Below are 17,839 nucleotides of genomic sequence, written 5' to 3'. Positions count from 1 at the left end.
CATCTGCTGTCTGAACCAGTGCTCTATCTGAGCAAGCCTGCAGAAGGCATTCATTAGCACGCTAGCCAGATGACTGGTTCCATAAAATACCTTTTCCCTAGTAGAGGCTCAGCATTGCTCATTGCCAAGAATTGCTCATTGTTCTAAGAATGGATTTTCAAAATATTTAAAGATGAACAAAGGAAGGGTGAAAAATATATAGAGCATTTTGTTTCCTTTTTATCATGTAAGTGGAGATGTGTGTATCAAAGAAATTCTGTAGATGCCTGTTTGGATAGATCGTATTGAGCAGCAGCAAAGGGCAAAGGAAGGCTGCCATGCACTCTGGGCATGGTATACTCTTTCCAAAAGGAAAGAGTGGGTTTTTATCAAAGGAAGGCCACCCCTTGTATTTGACAAATAGGAAAATGGTCTTATATTGAAGCAATCCAGGAGCTATATTTTTGGCTGCCAAGATTAAAACCTTCACCGTATAGAGTGGTTCAAGAACAGCCAGTCTACTGCCATCTAGGTCACACGATTTGCCTGGAGGTGTTATGTCGCATTTGCTACGAGCAGCTGCCTGGGGGAATCTGCCGGCTTAGCAGATGGTTATGCTGAGAGAGTACCCTCCATTTGGTGCCTTGAATCAATCAAACTCTCTGCAAAGCTCTTAGTTCTTCAAAGCATACAAGGAGCTGGAAGAGAAAAGAAGAGCGTAGGACCAGTATGGCCCCAGACATGGTGGAGGGGAGTGTGGCTGTCTATTCTCCTTTCCAAACACTTGGATCAATTTAGACATTTCTCCTTTCAGAGAAAAGCCTTTCAGTTTTCAAAGAAAGAAGAAGAAAAGTTACTGTAGACTTCAGATATTTAACGGATTTTATTGAAGCTGTCAGGAGTTGAGGGAGCTGAAGCGACTGAGTCTTGGAGAAAGTTTGAGAGTGAACTACCCTTTGTAGTTTTCTGCCTGATCCAACCTAGAGCCAAAACCAAATCTTGAGGTCCTGTTCTTGGCCTGTACACATCAATGACCCTCCTCACTGGAAGGCACAGACTGCTGTCCTTGGAGAAATCTATCTCTGCAGTACCCTCAAAGTGATCACCAGATGAAGAGACAGGTCCTGTCCCCAGGGAAACAAGAACACAGTGCCAGCGTTTGATCTCAACATCTGGGGCATCCTCTTCATCAGTTAAAGAGAATTATGGGAGCCCAAGGTTCACCCTACTGCAGCCCAGAAGGTTTTGTTCTAGTTAAAGGAAGACACAATGCTCTATGCTTGATCCCAAGTGTTTACAGAATCTGAACATTGCCATTCACAGCTCAGCACAGGATGGTTTGGTCAGTGCAGAGGCACTGGCCAAGGGAAATGTCCTCTGAGATTATCGTATAAGTTATCATATAATTACAAGTTTCCCCTTTCCTTTCTTCCCTCCAAACTTTCCTCTATACCTCTATCCACTCTCCCTCAAATCCAAGGCCTATCTTTTTACTAATTGTTATTGCATGCATATATGCATATACATATATTCCTAAATATAACCTGCTTGGTCTGTATGTTACTAGTGTGTGTTTTCTGTATGTTTTCCGTGCGGACAGACTGGCACTGGTCAACCAATTGGTGTGCTCTTCCCTGAGGACGACCACCTCTCCCGCTCCCTGCTTTCTTACGTAAGTTGCCTGTAGTTCTCTGACTATCGTGGAGGCCTTGTGGGTGTGCCCCTGTCCATGTTCGCTGCTGTTGTTCTTGTTCATCTCACTGCTTTGCTTTGGCTCAGGTTCTAAAAGTACTTCTGTGCTTCTTGTAACTCTTGATACAATAACGCATTTACAAAAACCCTGTGATCTTCAAAGGAAGTAACTGATGTGGGCTTCTGTGATGTGGTGAAAAAGAATGAGAGAGTGCCGGTTCTTACTGGGAAATTGGGCTCTGTATGAAATCTCTTTGGATTCAGCGTATATATCCAAAAAGGTTCAACACTTAAGAGCAGGTAATGCTCTCCCCAAGGTCCTGAGCTCAGATCCCAGGACTCACATAAGGCAGCTCAGACCCATCTTTAATCCTGATCCAGCGACCTCATGCCCTCATCTGGCCTCTGCCTGCCCTGCACTCAGACATAGACACACATCTACACACAGATATACACTCATAGGATTTTTTTTAAAAGTCAATATCAGAGAGGCTTCTTGGCCATTTTAGGAAATTTGGACATTAATTAATCTGTTTAAAAGTGATTAGATTGGATTATAAGCACACTCCCATAAATGGATGAATACTGGTAGAACTAATCCCAATTAAAATGCACATATCCCTAACATGAGTCAAATCCAAACTCGGCACAACTAAGAATTCTACCCTGGAAAGGACACTAAGAGATTTTTAAATGCAAAATAATGTGATGAAATCTATATGAAAAAATTTGAAGATCTGCTATTTATTTTTAAATCATCAGTTGGCTATAAAAACAACAGGAGTCGGAAGGAACTGTAGAAAACCAAGCAGATGTCTCCCGACCTTCAGGGACTTATTGTCTGTCTGTGGTCCTTGGCCATTTTTAGACAGCATAGGATTAAGAAGTATTCTCCGTGTACTGGTTTATTAGTCTTGTGGGAAACCAGAACAAGGAGCTTGGAGAAGAGGGGATATGGCCAAATGGTCAGTGTAGATTGTGAAGCTCATCATGCCTGCTCCCCCATGAGAGGCTTATGTCATGGAGCTTTGTGAGTCTGCCTTGCATCTTTATATTTAACTTAAGACTTGAGGCTTGTACTCATGGGCTCCCAGAATCAAGGCTCACTGTGCTCAAACATGATCCCTTCTAAGTTCCCAGGGTGTAAACATTAGTTCTATTTTGTTAGAAGACACCACAGATGGATGAATGAATGGCTTACCCAGCCTACATTTTTGAAGATGTTTTGGACGGTGGCCGTCATCTCGCTATGGTCTTTGTGTGTCTTGCTGGGATGAATGAACTCATGCAAACAACCAGGGGAGGACTTTATGCCGAATGGTTTCCAGCTTGTGTCATCTGTAGTGATGCCTTGCCTGAGCTCGAGGTCAAGGCATAGGAAGAAAGGATGTACTCCTACATGCATGCTCATGAATGGCAGTTTTGTGGTGACGGCAGTTAGTCAGGAGGCAGAGAAAGAAAAGCCATCTTATCACTGTTAGAATTTCTAGCAGAAATGGAGGGTTCAACACTTGAGAAAACCTGTTGATTTATTCCTAGTGGAAGTGACTGGCACAGGTAATAAGAACTGGGGTTTGGAAAGAAAATATGGGCATAAATGCAAAGAAAATACAAAGGAAAGCTTGGACAAGTTTGGTGACTGATTTAGAATGCTGGGCAGGAGAGGAGTCTACTAGCACTCTAAATCAGCAGTGCATGTGCTTGTACAGAGGTGAGGCACAAGAAATTAGCTGATTATCAGTAGGAATACATTCATTTGAGACCAGACAGGTAAGTGGTGCAGACAGAGGAAAAGCCCGAGATAAAATAGCACTTATGATTGAAGAAGCATGTTTCTGTGGTTGAGTTAAACTGAGCCAAGAAAGGACAACAGTCTTTCCTCAGAGTCCACCCTTGCCTCACTGGTGATGGGAAGGACTGATGGCTTCTGTCTGGACCCTGCTTCCCACTCTGTAAGTTGTGAGTAATGATTCCTTGTTGTAGAACACACAATAGAGCACAAAGACTTGAACAACTGTACTTAGCACAATGCCTGAGAGTAGACAGAATGAGGAGAAAGAAGTGTGGTGATGGTGCTGAGAAACTTCCTGTGTCAGGGTTCGGAAGAACCCCCATGACATGGGTATTAAGCAGGACTGACTCTTCTGTGGCTTATAGAGTCAATGGCGATGGGGAAGTAACTGGTTCAACTATCTGCTGTTTCTCCCAGCTTATTTTTCTGCTTATAGTTAACACTGTGGTTCCATCCTAGGTTCTTGGCTTTTGTCTTTTATAAAGAGCAGGGTTGGAGTTTCTGAGTCACGTACTGGATTCTGGATGAGAAATGTAGCCTGTGGTCCAGGGAAGGTCCAGTCAGTGCCTGCTTAGGTGAGTCCAGCATCTGCAAATAGAACATGGAGGTGAAACGCAAGAGTGGCCTGATCAAACCTTCAGTCCCAAAAGAACCTGGCTGAGAGCCTAGGGACAGAGAAGGGCTGTGATTGGCCATCAAGGTCGAATAGTAAGGAAAGGTAGGGTCATCCCTTTTAAAGGTATCTGCACGTTGAACTACAGGAAGACAAGGAGCTATTCCAGGTAGTGAATCAATGGAGCAGCACGGATGTAGATGATTTTATATAGTTTTAAGAGGTATCAGCTTCCCGAAAGTCTGAAACATTAGGGATAAGGACTCTTTGAAGACAATTAATGAAGGCAGATTATATTATCCAAGGGACCAGAAATAATATAGGATAAAAGGAAAGAGAACCAAAGCAGGAGAGGAAGGCATAAAGATGCCGATGCTCAGTTACTATAGAAAACAATGAAGCACCGGGGTTGCCCTGTAGCCTGGCTGTCTGGGGTTGCCTGTGAGGACAGCTCAAGACCACATGGATTTGCATCTGTCACATGTGCTCTCTGAGAAGGTAGCACCCATTATGCCTTACAGAGATACCTTTAGTTTTATAAAACCAAAACATTTTGAGGAGGAAATTTTAATTTCTTCAGTTTGTTCCCAAAGTCAAATGCCTGTTATAGAAACCTGTTTTTTTTTTTTTAATACAGAAGAATGTTTACTGTGAGGCAACCACACAGTCTGTCCTCAGTTTCGCTCTCTTTTGCACATGCATGGTATGTGGGGTGGTTTAGTTTGACTGTTGACTTAACAAAATGTAGAATCACCCATGAAGGCACCTCAATGTCAATGTTGGGTTGGGCATTGGACATGCCTATAAAGAATTTTTTTGATTGGGATCCTTGAAGTAGGAAAACCCACCCTGAATTTGGGTTTGTGTATGGACTTAGTGAGGGGAGAGCAAGCTGAGTACTAGGATACTTTAATTCATTGCTCTCTGCTTTCCACTTTGAATGTAATATGACTAACTGCCACAAGTTCCTGCCACCTCGAGTTGACTGCAATGATGGATTTTAATCCAGAAACTCTCTCCCTCAAGATTTTTTGGTCAGGGTATTTTATCACAGAAACGGAAAATGAAGTTAAGATTGAATTGGTACCAAGAAGCAGGATCACCAATGTAATAAACCTGAGTGTATGTCATTTAGTCCTTTGAAACTCTTTTGTGGGAGGAATGTGGAAGAGTTGGAGCTCCAGGCTAGAAAATCCATTTAATGCTGGAAGCAGAGCTTAAGGAGCTATTCCAGTAGGAGTTTGCAAGACAACAATGCTAAGGGAAAAGAGGACAGTGCAAGAATTTCATAGAGGAACAAGGACTCTGTTAGAAAATGGGCTACAGATGCCCTATGTGGTCTTTTGGGCAAGATTCTGGCTTCATTCTGCCTCTACCCTGAGAACTTGGCTGAAGGTGAACTGAGAGATAGCAGACTGATTTGTTTGATGAAGGGATGGTGTATGGGCAAGCTTAAAGTTCTAACCAAATAGAGTGTAGATAACAAAGAGACTATGACTATTAAAAAATTAGCACCACTAAGAAGAATCAGGCTACTGTGCTCCATGAAAGTGGTTTCTTGGGGCCAGTTCACAGAAACAAATTCAGAAGTGGTTCAAGGGACTGGGCTACATCTCAAGCTGACAGCAGGACTTAGTAGCATTGTCCACATGATACTGTTTTAAAGGCATTAATGTTAAAAAAAATTAGGGGTCATAGAGCACAGATGAGACTGGACACTGTGGAGGAAGCTTGAGAGTCATCGTGTAAAGCTGTGGGTTAAAACCTCAGCTGCATGGAAACCTCGAGAGTAGTAAAGATGCCATAGGCTATCCCCTAAGGAGGGCCACAGGCATGAGCAAAGTAAGCTTAGGAGAGAAGCTGTGTACACTGTGTGGTAGAAGAGTTTGAAGAGTGGGGCTTACCAAGCCATTGGAGCCTTGACAATTTCAGCATGAGCCCAAGATGTGAGACATGGAGCTGAAGGAATTTTTATCTTCCATGTTGATTTTGCTTTAGTGAGATCATTCTTTCCTTTTGGAATAAGAGTATTTACTCTATGCCATTATGTGTTAGAAGTGTGCAAATATTTTTTTTTTGTTTCTGTTTTATTTTATGGGAGCTTACAGTTAAGAAACCTTGGTCTTTTGAAATACTGGAACTATTCATGAATATGGGAACCTTTAAAATTGGATTTATTTTATTTTATATTATAGGATAGCCAAGTATCTGTAGAGACAAGGGCTTTATGATTTAAAATTGTTGTGTTTGGGTGTCAAGTTGACAAAGGGTATAATTGACATTGTTAGTTATGTTAACTTGACACTGTGCAGAATTACCTGTGAAGTCAATCCCATTCTCAATCTCTTAGTCTGTTTTATTGTTGCAGAGAGACCATGATCAAAGCAACTCTTATAAGATATTTAATTGGGGGCTTGCTTACAGTTTCAGAGGCTTAAATTATTATCATCATGCAGGGAGCAGGGGAGCAGGGAGGTGTGGTCCTGGATGTAGTAGCTAAGAGTTGCATTCTGATCTGTAAGCAGAGAGAGAGAGAGAGAGAGAGAGAGAGAGAGAGAGAGAGAGAGAGAGAGAGAGACAGAGAGAGACAGAGACAGAGAGAGACAGAGACAGAGAGAGACAGAGAGAGAGAGACAGAGAGAGACAGAGAGAGACAGAGACAGAGAGAGAGACAGAGACAGAGAGAGACAGAGAGAGACAGAGAGAGACAGAGACAGAGACAGAGACAGAGACAGAGACAGAGACAGAGACACAGAGACTGAACCTGGTATGGGCCTTTGAAACTCAAGGTCCACATCCATTGACACATTTGCTCCAACAAGGCCACACCTACCCAAATAAGGTCACTCCTCCCATTCCTTCTAATCTTTTCAAACAGTTGCACTCCCTGGTGACCAAACACTCCAATATATGAACCCTTGGGGAACATATGGGTTAATAGAGGTAAGAAGACCCAACCTGAATATGGGTGGCACTATTTCATGGCCTAAATAAAAAGGAGAAAGTGAACTGAACACTAGCATTAATATATTGGTCTCTACTCTCGGTTTTGAATGTAATGTAATTAGCTGCTTCAGGTTCTCACCACCATGACTTGCCTGCATTGATGGGCTATGACCCAGAAGCCAGTCCTCCCTTAAGGTACTTTTATCACAGCAACAGGAGAGGAGACCAAGATAGCATGCTTAAAAAATTCCTTCTCCATATTGCTGCTAAGAAAATCCTCTGCAGTGCACAGCAAGGAAAGTGCTCTCTGCTGTAATACTTCCTTCCTTTCTTATTTTAGTCAAAGGAAGTCTCTATTCTTTGCTGAACTTCATCCTTGGAGAACACAATTTCCAATTTAAATAGGAATTTAAATATCAATAAGCAAGCCATTGATGTTGTAACATCCCCCTTCTCTGCTGATTGTTATGAGTAAAAGCCAGATTTAATCCACACCCCTTCCTAGATAATCAATTACCTAATTGTATTTTGGCTTGGGGTCAGCCTCTTGTCAAATGGTTCTCACTCAAGCAGGTGGCAGAGTAAAACAGAAACCAACCAAATGGCCAAATGAGTGCAAAAGTAATAAAAGCCATTGTCAGTAATGAAATGTAAACAAAATCTAGGCAGGTCACTAAGATGCTGAAGATATGATGATGGAGGCTCTTAGAAGTGACAGACAGAGACCTCAGAAAAAAAAATTCTTGTCTGGTCCTAGCATTAGGCATATCAGGCCATTTTTGCCACCAGGCAGGTTGCCATTATGATTCCCTACACAGCACAGGTAGAGTTTCTTGAGTCGCCCCTTCCTGACACTCTCACAGGTCAGCTTTCCTTTCCTGTAGCCTTCTAACAATTGCTTATATCTCTGCAAGCTTGTGCCTCATACAATTGACTGCTAGCATTTCCGTCTCTGTGGGAAAAGGGGTGTCATTTCTCAAGGTATTCCCTGCTCCTTCAGAGATAGTTAATCTAGAGTGCATGTCTCTGGTTTAATATGCATGGCTATGCTACTGCCAGGTTATGCTACTATATTTTAAGAGGTCTAAAACCACTGTCTTTAGCTAATAAGTGATGTCAGAGCTGTGTGCTCAGTGGTGATGTCTATCCCAGACAGATATTTTTCACTTTTGCTAGGAAGTCTTTTAATTGGACTGTTAGGAATTCCTAGTAATTTATTCTTTCATATTGCCCTCAAAATTCTGATTAGACACTGGCTAACCAGAGAACTACTGAGTAGATATCTTTACTGCCTCAAGCCAGGCTCAGCCAAAGAAGTTGCCATTAAGGTATAATCATTTATTGTGGGTGTCCTTGTCCTCTTTGATGGGAGAATGTTGAGGATCCGGCCAGTTTCTCCAATCCAAGTCCACCAATGGCTATGCAAGGTTCACAGGTCTCAGGAAGAGAGGAATATCCTGCTGTCACACAAAGGTGGATGCTCCTGGAAGTTACTCTCTCCTCTGGTCCTGCAATCTGCCTGGCTAGGTGGTTATATAGGAGTCTGATGGGCCTTAGCTACTGTGGGACCCCCCCCCCCCCCCCCGAGTGAAGAATGCAGAGCCAGAGATAGATGCAAAAGCAAGAGGAGTTTATTGTTTTAGGGTGTAGGGGTGTCAACCCTGGGTGGCCCATTCAGTGAGTTTTTATATACAGTCTTCAGGGGTAGAATAGAGCAACAGCAACTAGGCACAATGTGATTGGCAGAACAGTGTGACTTTTCAACTGATTTGTCCTTAGGGAATAAGGTGGCAAGGACTTCCCTTGTCTGTAGATGGCCAACAGTCTGTCTGCTCTGTGGTTTACCTGGGAAATGTAATCCCAGAAGGGAGGGGTGCCTACCATTAACCTCCTCTCAGGAAGGGAGTGGTCTTTATGTGCTTTGGTCTGGTGGAATTTTCCAAATGTCCTGAGCTGACCTCTTCAGTTAGTCTTCCAAGAGGGTCTGGCCCTGGGTAGTGTATGCAAACTCATGATGAGCCTCTGAGGAGTCAATCCATGCCTCAATTAACATCATCTTAAAATCCAGTCCTCAAACTGGCAGCCGTTGGATGACACACAAACTGGAGACTTACTGAGAATTTTACTCATGGTAGCCATGACTCAATCCCTTTTGTGTGTTGTCTCACCAGACCCTTCCCTTCTCCTCTGGTGAGCTCTTTAAATCTGTCCAGCTTGCTCTGGCAGTTTTCCTGCCTCACTTAGATGGTGCGGGACACCAGCAGGGTCTGCCACCCTATAAGTAACAGCCTTACCATTGGTCTCTGTGGATGAGGGCCATGACAGTTTTTCAGGACTGGATTTCTTATCCCCTCCTAACCTCACAATGGTATCAGTCGTGCTCAGTCTCCAGCATCCTCCTGGAATCATTGGAAACTATCAGAAATACCGTCTTCAGCCAACCTTACTCTGCTGCAATGTGTGCCTTCTGGGATACATCTGACATTACAAAAATTGCACAGTCCTGACCAGCTGCAGGTGGCTTGGAGATATCTATCCATCACTGGCTATCGGTGCTATTAGTTCATCTAGAAATTATAGGTGTGCTGCAGGCCAGGCTGCACCCATTTGTTTGAAGCCTTGAGCCCATGTTCATTACCTCTGAGGAGTTATCTGTGTGTGGACAGTTTATTTGCTTCACGATTCTGAAAATGCACACCCCGCAGGGCTGCCGATCTATGGCTGGCCTGCTTCCCAGCCTTTAAACATGTACCTTCACCAGCTGATATTTCAACATTTATTCTGTCTCCACCATGCTGCAAAGTGTTGTCAACTTAACAAAAGCTAGAGTCATTTTAGAAGAGGGAACCTCAGTTGAGAAAATGTCCCTATCAGATTGGCTTTGGTGCATATTCTTGATTGATAATCAATGTAGGAGAGCCCAACGTACTGTGGGCATTGCCAACTTTGGACTGATGGTCCTGGGTTATCTAAGGAAGAAGGCTAAGCAAACCATGGGGAGTAAGCTAGTGAGCAAGTTCCTCAGGTTCTACTTGTGTTCCTGCCCTGACTTACTCAGTGATAGAGGGCATTCACCATATTTTAAAAAGCTGAAAGACACCATATTGGAAACAAAAACTGACTGCAAACAGCTAGTTGTTTTACTTTTTATTTGTGTGTGTGTCTGTTTGTCTGTCTGTCTGTCTGTCTATGAAATGGATATTTTTAGTTTCTTAGGAGAGTCAGTGTCATGTGATGTTTCTCTGGAACCTGTCTTGTGAGAGGACAAATGGATGTTTTGATGGAGAGGGTGCATGGTGTTTAGAAAGACTATAAATATAATCTTACAGAGAGTGAGAGGGCGCTCTTGCATTGGTACATCTTGCAATGCTTGGCTGCTCTTCACTGATCTTTGCTGATCTTCTCTGATCGTCGCTTGTGACTTCATAGAGAGAAACAAAGAACTTCTTGTGGTGCTTTTGCTCCTTCTTGCTGCTTCTGAGGACTTGTGCTATGGAACCTTATGGTTTCTTCTGGATGGAGCCACTACTATTGATTTGTGTTCCGTATTTTGGAATGGATTGTTGATGTACTGACAATGAAGATTGGAATCACCCAAAGAACTACTTCTAAACAGATCCACAATGCCCATTTCCTATTAACCTTTCTTTTCACCTACTTCTGGTTGGTGGGCTAGAAGGGAGGTTGAAGCATTTAGGAACCCTTATTAAAGTAGGTTTTGAAACATCTAAGGCTATACTCTGTCTGTCTATGTGTCTGCCTGTCTGTCTGTCTGTCTGTGTGCAAGTGTATGCATCTATGTACAAATACCCGTGGAGGTCAGGTCCTCTGGAGCTAGAGTTCCAGGTGCTTGTGAGCCATTTGATGTAGGTGCTAGGATTTGAACTCAGGTCCTCTGGAAAAGCAGAGCAGTAAGTGCACTTAACCATTGAGCCATCTCTTCAGCCCTTTTCTCCCATAGCTTTTCCCAGAGCAGAATGACTAGCGTAAGATGGACCTTTATACTTACAAGGTTGGGTCTTTTCCTAGGCTTGTTTCTACTCACACACATTTTAAGATTCACGAGTTAATAATCATTTTTCTTTCTGAGAAAAGGGTTTCTTTAAAAGCTTGGCAAGGAGTGTATATCATATAAGCATAAGGACTAATGATCCTATGGGAAAAAACCAAGCATGGTGGCACAAAGTGTCTGAGCTTGAAGTTGACCTCTGGCCTCTACATGCAGGCACCCACAAGAATGTGAACCCGCACATATATAAACACACATACACACAGAGAGATCTACAAATTCAATATTTAACCTCCCCTCCCCCTTCTTGTGACTGTGTCATGGTTGAGGGCTCTGGTGCATTCATTGTTAGATGAGAAGCTGAGAACCAGAGACACCAATGCTGGGTTTGATATCACACAAAAGGCTAGGACTAGCACTTACACTGCGTCTTTTATGTCATGGTGTACTGTGCTGCTGATAGTTGGTACCCTGTAGGAAGTCAACATTTGCACTGAGGTTGTGAGAACATTTTTCAGGGGGCAGAAGAACCAGAGACCATTGTTGTCCAGCATTTAGGGTCCTTACTGTTAATCGCAGTCTCTGCTCCATGACCAACAGCAAATGAACAGAACACATTCTCCAATGAGACTGAAACTGACGTCTTTGGCCTTGATAGAGTCATGTAACAGAGGGAATGCCACTTCTGTCTGGGGCAGCAACTTCAGATGCACTGAAGTCCTGTACATTGTCCTTGATGACACTGCAGATCTCTCTGGCCTGCCTCAGCCCTAGAGAGGAGCTTTCCAGAACTGCAAGCCTGAGCATGTGTCCGTGTGTGTTGTGTTTGCTGAGGCAGGAGGGAGCCCCTACTTTTCTCTTAATGAATGAATGAAAATGTAGGAATCCCAAGGTTGGTTTTCTTTGCCTTGTTAAGAGAGCTCACTTGCCAAGTAAGCTGCCATGGTTATAGGTTTAAGTGAAGTTCCAAAGTGTCTGCCAGTGCTTTTCAGTGGCCATCATTGCATAAGAAAGGGCTTTTGGTGAAGCATCGTTGCTAGAGAAAAGGGTTCTTCAGCTTGCTTTGATTCTCCATGGCTGAAATATTGGCCCACTGGCCCCTCTTCTAGTTTGCTTAGTAATGCTTCATGACAAGAGTGTCCTCTGGGGACAACATGCTCTAAATAGTGACACTAATGTGACCTCCAATACATCGGTTTCAGATAGTATCAATACACTTTGCTTTATTGTCCCTGAGGGTAGTTTAAATATCACTGAGAACTTCTGGGTAGGCTCACTGATGAGAGGACATGTAGGCTGTTATAGTGCATTTTGAATTTGTTTTCATTGAGACCCCCCTATTTGTTTTCCCTAGATTTTTTTTTTTATTTCAAGAGAAATGGGTTCAGGCAAGTCCATTAAATATAAGATTTAAAAATATGATTGCCTTCGAATAATAGGAGCATGAAGGCCTCAAGGGTCCGACATCTGGAAGTTAAACTTAGACCTTTGTTAAAATACTTACTTCCCTCCTTGTTTATTTTGCTAATGAAATAACAGATTAGATTACCACTTTCTGTATTATACTTTGTAACCCCCCTCCAATAAAACCATATTTATATCTTCAATATATTTTCTTAAATATATATCAGTGTGACTTTTTCTGACAAATAGAAAAGGAAAACCAGAAAGGACAGATTATTCTCAGTGTCTCTTTCTCTCCCTAGAGTGTTCCTGTCGTCTCCTGGCCCGGAAGCAGTGACTGCCCTGTGTCCAGTGTCTGGCTGCTGAGTCCTTGGGAACGTGCCTAAGTGTCCCAGTTCCTGTGTATGATCCCACAGAGCCTGCCTCCTGCACAGTCCTGAATGGCATCATTGTAACAGTCTGCTCCATGTTTAAGATTCTAAGTGACCCACATTACTAAAGAATGTCTTTCAAGAGAGGAAAACTAAATGGCCAGTAAGAAAGGATCTTCACAAAGACGTGCCGAGGCATTGAGGTCCAATTCTTCAAGGTCTTCAGAGGCTGCCAAACTCAGGCTCCCACCCTCTCCTTCCATGGGAGTCTGTCTAGGCTGAAATCTAAGTCCAAATGAATGAATCTGCTTGGGGGGTGGGAGCAAGCCACAGCTGTGACTCTAGCTCACTGGGGGTTTCTGTTTTATAGGCGGTCAGGATCGAGTCTCTGAAATTATCAACTTGGGACTAGGAAAACAATTGATACTATCTGATTTGTAGAATAGCCCTGGGTAGGGAAATACTAATTTTAAATATCATTCATCTTTCCTTTTATCCAGTCTCTGCGCTGTAATGGAATTAGGTGAAAGGACTGAGTCCAAGCTGTAGTGAGCTCAGGGGAGCTTGCACACCGAACTGACAAATTAATCTGTGGACAGCCCTCATCCAGTACTTATTTAGTCAATAGTCAGTGAATGAGAAAAGGGGAAAGCACATTTTTCCTTTTTCTTTCTCTATTCCTTCCTTCCTTCTTCCTTCCTTCCTTCCTTCCTTCCTTCCTTCCTTCCTTCCTTCCTTCCTTCCTTCTTTCCTTCCTTCCTCCCTCCCTCCCTCCCTCCCTCCCTCTTTCTCTCTCTCTCTCTCTCTCTCTCTCTCTCTCTCTCTTTCTTTCTTTCTTTCTTTCTTTCTTTCTTTCTTTCTTTCTTTCTTATTTACTCATTAGAATTTTTTCCAATCAGCATACTGTGAACCTTCTGTATCTTTTCCAAAACCATCAATTTTCAGCTTAATTGTTTTTCCCCCCTTCTGACTAAAATGTGAACTCTTGAAGTAAACGTATTTACATGTTAAACTTCCCAGACTGAGTTAAGAGAATTAGAAAAGGACTCAGGAGATAGGAAATATGTTCAGCTCTGTGGAAGAGCTCATTATGGAACGTTTCCCAAACAGCTCTGCAATGAATGCATTGTGAGACCACCTATAATCGATAGACACATGTGTAAACTGTTAAAGGAAATACTTAGCAAGGTTTCAGAATTTGAGGCTGATGGGGGGAACTTCTGCTATTTGAATTTATAAGGAGCACCAGGTTGCAGGGCACATCACACTAGCACTCCTGTGATCCTAGCACATGTTATTATATAAGTCTGTTTGTGTTAGTGGGGGTACATATGTGTGCATGTGTGCACATGCAGAGGGCAAATGTGAACCTGTGTGTAATTCCTTAGGGTACTGCCTACCTCGGTTTTTTTTTTAGGCACAGGCTCTCATTGGCTCAGGCCTCCCTTATTTGGTTATGTTTGCTAGCCAGTGAGCCCGAGGGACCCACCTGTCTCCCCAGCTCTGGGATTCCTTCTACCTGCCAACAGGTTGGGGATTTTTTTGTGTGAGTTGTGAAGATCCAACTCAGGGCTTCGTGCTTGCTAACATAGCAAGCATTTATTAGCCATGTTATCATCTCTGCTTCCTGGGGTGTGTCCATTCATTAACTTATTCAATAAGCATTGTGACTGAATGGTGCAATGTTCTACTGAGAAGAACTTAGAACCAATTTTCTGTGCTCGAATCCTGACTCTATCAGGTATCATCTGCTTGAACTTGGCCAAATCACTTGACTTCTCTGAACCCCAGTTTCTTTTTTGTAGAAGGGGTAATAAATAAATAAGGGGTAGGACAATGTGGAGTTTTCAATGACATAATTAATTAATACATATGTTGCTTCCCTAGTGCCCAGGACACAGAGTGTCCTCAAAAGGACATGATTACGCTGTTTTCTCTTTGTCAGAGCACTGTCTACATATACACTCTGTGCCAAGCACTGGAAATGGCAATGGCCACACCACCTCCTTCAAGGCATTCTCCTGTGAGGGAGAGACATTTAAGCCACTGAGGATGAGAGCATCACACATGTTGAGAACACAGCCACTTCTTCACATACTTTCGAGAATAAAATCTGTTGAGTGACTGAGCAAATGATTGCCAAGAGAGAAGCATGGGGTCATAGGCAGACCTGTTCGATGCAAGAACAGAGGTGCGGGTGAACCCATTTACAGGACTCTGGTGGGAGGGGTCTGTCCCGCCAGACAGTTAAACTGAAGAAGACATGCTTGTCTCCGGTCCAACCTGTGCCAGACGTTTGGAGATGGAAACGCTCTATAGCAAGTGGCCCTGGTTAGAGAGATGAACTGCTGTAGGTCAAGAGAGCAAAAAACAAAGGAAACAGCAAATTCCAGGAGGTGAAGGACGCGCTGCTCTAAAAGACTTAAGAGAAACTGGCTGGAAAGAGACTCCCAGAGAGGAAGTGATCGGGAGGCAACTTTGAACCAAGAAACACTAATCACAGCCCCTCACCCACACTCTTCTCCAGACTCATCCGCAGAGCACGTTGCCTGCCTCCTGTCCTTAGAACTGCATCTTGGCATGACTTGTGTTTAGAAAGATGAGGACACTGTGGATTTTAATTCTAATGAGGGACATAGGCGCTTGACATAGTGACATTTGTTTAATACCTTGTGCTCCATGTTAAAAAGGTCCTCCATCTATTTTTCTGGCCTAGAACATAAATGGAGGCCTAGGAGGCAAAGGAGGACACTCCGGTGCTCAGCCCCCCCCCCCCCCCCCCCACACACACACAGAGCCAGCCACTCACCAGAGCTCTTGGGTGTTGCTGAGACAATTCAGTCATTTTTGCCAAAAGTTTATAATGAAAGAGAGTAAAGGCCCCTCACCCCTCATGGCAGCTGCCTTCCTGCTCTCTCTCTCGGCTTCACTTTTCCATTTCCCAGCTGGTAAAAGCCTGAGAGAGAAAGTGCAGACTGACAGTGTCACCCATCTCATGTTTTGCCAGCAAGGACATCATAAACAAAATCAAATAGCTACTCTATCTTACAGAGCATTATAATTGCACAAGGAAAAGGATATTTGACATGGAAGGCAGGATGGAAAATTAATTTCTCAAATAAGACAATATTCATGACTGTATTTAAGTTTACAGAAAACTCCTTCTGTCATTTTTTCCCCCTCATTTTGCCATGAACGAATAAAATTTGGCAAGGGTCAGCAGTAGTTCCCCCAAACACTTTTTATGCCTGACTCCTGGACTCAACACTTAGATGCTGGAAGAATCTGATATTTCTTCTGCCCCTCTATCAACAGTGGCCATTCATAGCCAACAGCAACTATTCACAGCCAAATGACTCATCGTGGCTGCAGACAAACAAGTCAATCTCGTTCCTGTTCTTGCTTTCTGAAAAACATTTCTGGCTTCATGTAGTGCTCAGCCTGGGATGCACTCAGCTGGTGGTTCCCCAGTTATCCAGGACAAAACCACCATTCCCAGGTCCCCGGCTCTGGCAGAACTAAGTCAATGCTGGACCACAGACTTTTGCGTGTGCTTCAAACATTAAATCCTAAAGTACAGTAGGGAGAGATCCATAGTGCCCCTGGCCCTTCCTTTGTGGATCAAGGCTGAGATGGTCTTTATGCCATCTGGAGGTGGTATTGGAGCATGACAACCATGTCAGGTGACCTGCCATTTCCTTAAGCACCAACAGCAGTGTGGTATGAAACATCTTGCCCACATGTAATCCCAGTTTTCCTGTAAGTATGTGTGTATCTGTATTTGTGCAGGTTCTCTCATGTGTGCAAGAATGTGTAGAGGCCAGCATTAACATTGAGCTGCCTCTGTCCATTGCTTTGCTGACTGATTTTTTTTTTTTTTTAGACACTCTTTCACTGAACCTGGAAGCTCACTATGTCTGTTGAATTAGCTGGTCATGGGGCCCCCAGGGTCCTTGCCCCATGCCGGGTTACAGCTGTGTATTGCTACCAGCAGCCTTTCATATGGATGCTGCAGACCCAAGCTCAGATTCCTATGCGTATGTAGCAAGTACTGCAGCCACGGAGCCATCTCCTCACTGTCTTAGAATGGTCACAATCTTCTGTGATTCACCCAACTGCATACTAAACTTCCTAGTTTTATGGTTTGTATTGGGACAAGTCCTCTGCCTTTTGACAACACTACTGTAAGCAACTTGGTCTATGGAGATCTAGATTCCTAATGTTTGCATAGGGCTGAAAGTGTGTTTGGTCCACATATGTGGCTGTTGTTTGCTTTTGGTTTATAGGGTTATGGGTGCACAGGTACAGTTTAAGGCAGTGGTGTCTGGAGAGGCCTATGTTTGCAGGAAGCAATTAGAGTGTGAATAGAGCTCTCATCTGTGGTTCTATTTCTGTGCTCTTCAGTGTCTATGATTCAATTAATTGTACCTTTGTTTGACTTGAAGAATCTATTGAGGAATATACTTGAAATGAAAGAGTAAGTGGCTCCATTGAAATGCATCCACTTCTCAAGCTTTGATGCTCTGATGCAGGTATAGTGTGAAGGCCTCGAGGTACTTGACATCAACAAGTGTCCGCTAGTGTCTCAGAGTGTGTTGCGATCTGTTCACAGCCCTGATTTATTAGGAGAAGCCTTGACATTGACATGCTTGGAAGCATAGTACAGCCATTTCTGTGCCCTCTCCCTTTGTCTTGGCTTATAGGGCCAGGGGGTTTCTAACCCTATCCTAGTCCTGTCTCATTGGTCTTGTTCCCTAGTTGTCACCACACCCTCCCTTCCCATCCACCTCAACTGGAGGGAAGGAAGAAGAGGCTCTCTGAATCTGCATGGGGTAAGGGACAAACAGACCCTGCAGTAATTCCAGTGTGGTTAGGACTGGATATGAAGAGTACTCTCTGGTCTCTCGTTATCCACGTTCATTCTTATAACTCTCCTGGCTAATGGGCAGAGCACCCCTGAAGAGGATAATGTCAGTAATGGGCCATGCGTGGCCACTGTATCAGGGCTAACCTATTTACAGCCCTATACACCT

The 17,839-nt window shown here is 43.5% G+C and overlaps 1 long non-coding RNA gene across 1 annotated transcript in view; it reads left to right on the top strand.

Annotated features, from left to right (window-relative positions):
* The window catches only part of Gm34799, an 85,114-nt gene extending 67,718 nt beyond the window's left edge, over positions 1–17,396 (top strand). Inside the window, exon 2 of the long non-coding RNA XR_003952248.1 lies at positions 12,738–17,396. This is a non-coding gene — a long non-coding RNA (predicted gene, 34799). The remainder of the gene's footprint in view (positions 1–12,737) is intronic.
* Positions 17,397–17,839: the final 443 nt, after the last annotated feature.

This window comes from Mus musculus, chromosome 17 (assembly GCF_000001635.26).
Source record: "Mus musculus strain C57BL/6J chromosome 17, GRCm38.p6 C57BL/6J".
In the NCBI taxonomy this organism is placed as follows: domain Eukaryota; kingdom Metazoa; phylum Chordata; class Mammalia; order Rodentia; family Muridae; genus Mus; species Mus musculus.
Note: the sequence above shows the minus strand (reverse complement) of the source record. Positions and strands in the feature narration are given on the sequence as shown.